The following is a 3,716-nucleotide window of genomic DNA, read 5'->3' on the forward strand; positions in this document are numbered from 1 at the left end:
TGTCTCAGCCTGCTTACATCTGATTCACAGGATAGTTCTTTGTAAGGTACCTGCCAGAATTATTTGTCTGCTCTATGTTTCCAAGTCAGGTCTTTCCTTTTTGCTGCATTTGTTTTAGAAATGGATACAGTGGCTTTTTTCCTTCTGAAATGTCCATAGGTTTGCTTGCAATGTGGATCTGTTGCCTTTCTCTCTGAGATTTCTTCATCTAATGGCTACAGATTTCCAGATGAGCAATTATTCCCTGAAAAGCGTTGTCTTATGCAATAGCACCACCTTGTGCTTCAACTGTGGAGTAACTTCTGTAATCTTTATCATTCACTGAACCACCAAAAATACCTTTCCTAATAAGAGCCAGAAATCCTTATATGTATTGATTTCTTTACCTGTTTCATATATAGTACCTTTATCAGGATGCCCAGGGCCTTTCCTCATTCACTGTAGCTTCCAAAACACACAGAACCCAAAATGAAGCTCACATATAATGAAGGATATTCTGATTAGTGGGTGGGAAATAATACACTTGTCTTTTCTCTTATATAGCGAGACTTCATTTAGACATTAAAACCATTTCTCTTAGCTAGACACCCGACAACTAACAGCTCCATCTTGAAGGCCCTGCGGGACCTTATGCAGTTACACAGGGCCTGCAAGACGGAGCTCTTCTGCCAGGCCTTTGAGTAGGAGCCACAGCCCCACTATGCCATCACCGTCACGGTAAAGGATGCACTGACGAGGCCCTGAGGAAGAACCTGGAAATGTTTAGAAGATCTGCTAAGTCGTCTCCGTTTAGGCATAATATCATGGGATGTACCATCTGAACTGAGTTGCTTCATCTTGGATTCACGATACTAGTAATTGATTGAGCACCACTGTTTTTAATAATGTTGGATGTTTTTATTATGTACCATGTGTTTTACTTATGGCTCGGTTTTTACCTTGCCCTTGTGAGCCACCCTGAGTCTTTGGGGAGGGTGGGATACAAAAATGAAAAATAAATAAATAAATATAAATAAATAACAAAAGTTTATGAGTCAGACTTGAGTTTAAAATGGTGCGTTTCCTGTCATATTTTGTTCCATTCTACTGTTACAGCCAAAAGAGAAAACAGAAAAGTCAAATTTTACCCACCCCTTCCCACTATATTGGTCTACCTACCCCAATCCACTATATTGGTAGACCTAGCCTCAGACCATCGCCCTGCACTGAGCCTTAGAAAACATACCAGCACTTGGGGGGGAGCCTCTTGCAGTCTGCTTGGGGGTGTGTGTGAAATATGACAACAGTGTTACAGGTCAAGTATCACAGCTGTGGAACAATCAGTCAGAACCCTGCCTAGCCTAACAAACAGGAAGTTGCTTAAATGTTATCTGCCCAAACTACTTATTTACTCAAATGTTTATATCCCACTTTCCCCTGTGACTCAAGGCAACTTACAAATCACACTGAAAAGCATAATAGGGGTGTGCAAAAAAAAACCAAAACACCACGATTTTTTTCCAGCTCCATTATAGCCTATGGGGACCATTATAATGGGCCCCATAGGCTATAATGGAGAATCAGTCTGGGAGTAACTGGGGCTCTGGGAGGACTGTTTTTTGAGGTAGAGGTGCCAAATTTGCAGCATAGATGCTGGTATGTCCCATCAAAAACTATGTTCTTGCTTCCAAGGATATCTGTCCAAATTCTTTTTTTTAAAATAGATTTTATTGTAGATTTTAAACGGTAACATTTGTAAAATTTAGTAGTTGGTCGGAATTGTAAGTTGTTATATGCAAGTTAATTGTGTTAAAATATCTGTCCAAATTCTGCCCGTAACAAAATGTTTGACACACGGCAGTGAATATTCAATATTTTCCTTAAGAACTGGGCTAGTGGTTGATCAATATTATCAGAGACAGCTTTAATCCAAATAGCTGAACTGTAAAGAATGAATGGAGCCACTTTCAAATTAAAGGCTTGCACCACTCCAGGAATATACTCCCTCCCCCCATATAGTGGAAGAACCTATTTATGGTGCTCAAACAAGGTTCTGCTTTATTAAGTACTGTTCTAAATTGGGGGGTCCAAGATAGATCTGCCAAGAACAGAATCCCCAAATAGGAGAATGCCTTGACCAGTTCCATATTGGAACTGTTGATAGATCATTGAGATGGGTTCCATTTTCCAATCTTGGTGAAAACTAGGATCTTAGATTTTGGGTATTTAATCACCAGGCTTTCTCAACAGCAATAACTGGAGAAAGTGTGCAAGGCCCTTTTTAGCCTGACCCTGGTTCGGGACAAGATCACAGCATCATTCACATAAAGCAAAATAGGTACACCAATCTCAGCTAATTTTGGTGGATGGCAATAATAATCAAAAACTGATGCTATGTCATTTAAATATAAATTAAACAAGAAAAGTGCCAGCAAGCATCCCTAACAACCCCCCTTGTCCAAACTGAATGGATTTGTTAAATTCCCATTGTATTTGGGCAGTCAAACCCGAGTATTATCGTTGAATAAGTCCTAGGAGCCTTTTGTCCACGGTAGTCTGAATAAGTTTGTTCCACAATCTAGGTCAATTTATGGAGTCGAAGGCCCCCTTGAGGTCAATAAAAGCCACATATAATCTCCCCCCCTTAAAACATTAATATTTCTCAGTCAGGTGATAGAGAATTAGGCAATGGTCATATGTCGAAGAACCCTGCCTAAATCCTATCTGTTCATGCCCCAGTATGGTTTCTGATTCCATCCAATACAGGGACTTCTTTAGTAAACCGAATATAATTTTCCTAGAGAAGAGAGAAGGCTGATTGGTTGATAACAGGATGGGTCACTTCTGGACCCCTTGAATAGCTCAGGAGAGGGCCTTCTTAGTCATGGCACCAACACTCTGAAACCCTTTCCAGGGAATTCACCTGTCCCCTTCTATTGTCATCTTCCACTGACAGGTGAAGCCTTTTTTGTTTTGTTTGGCATTCCCTCAGTGATTCCTCAGTGATTCCTCATTCCTGGCCAATATTTTAATTGCCGTTTTTATGTTTTTATATGTATTTTAGCTCTGGTTTTAATTGTTTTAATGATGTGTTTTGTTGGTTTTAATGGTTTTTCAAACTGTAGTTTTATTATGTACGTTTTAATTGCCAGTTGCCTCGGTGACCCTTATGAAGGCAGCTCTGTTTTTCTCTGTTTAGATCACCTGATGCTGCTGTAGCTGTCCTGAGTCCATGTTTGACTGCAATGGTTAAATGGGTAAGGGCGAACAAGTTGAAACTGAATCCTGACAAGATGGAGGTGATAATGGTTGGAAAGTCTGAGGTCTTCAAGGGCATTGGACTTCCCCACATTTGATGTGGTTCAGCTAGCCCTTGGTGCCTCAGTTAAGAGTCTAGTGGTTATACTGGACCCAACATTATTGTTGGAGGAACAAGTTAATGCAGTTGGAAAAAAGCTTTTCTTCCGACTCAGCCTAGTTTGAAAATGGCCCTTTTGGTGTAGTGGTTAAGTGCATGGACTCTAATCTGGGAGAACCAGGTTCGATTCCCCACTCCTCCACTTGCAGCTGCTGGTTGACCTTGGGCAAGCCATGGTTCTGTCAGAGCTGTTCTTGAAAGAGCAGTTTCTGTCAGAGCTCTCTCAGTCTCACCTACCTCACAGGGTGTCTGTTGTGGGGAGGGGAAGGGAAAGGAGTTTGTAAGCCGCTTTGAGACTCCGAGTGAAGGGCGGGGCATA

This window comes from Gekko japonicus, unplaced genomic scaffold (genome assembly GCF_001447785.1).
Source record: "Gekko japonicus isolate JY-2015 unplaced genomic scaffold, Gekko_japonicus_V1.1 scaffold5824, whole genome shotgun sequence".
Taxonomy (NCBI): Eukaryota; Metazoa; Chordata; class Lepidosauria; order Squamata; family Gekkonidae; genus Gekko; species Gekko japonicus.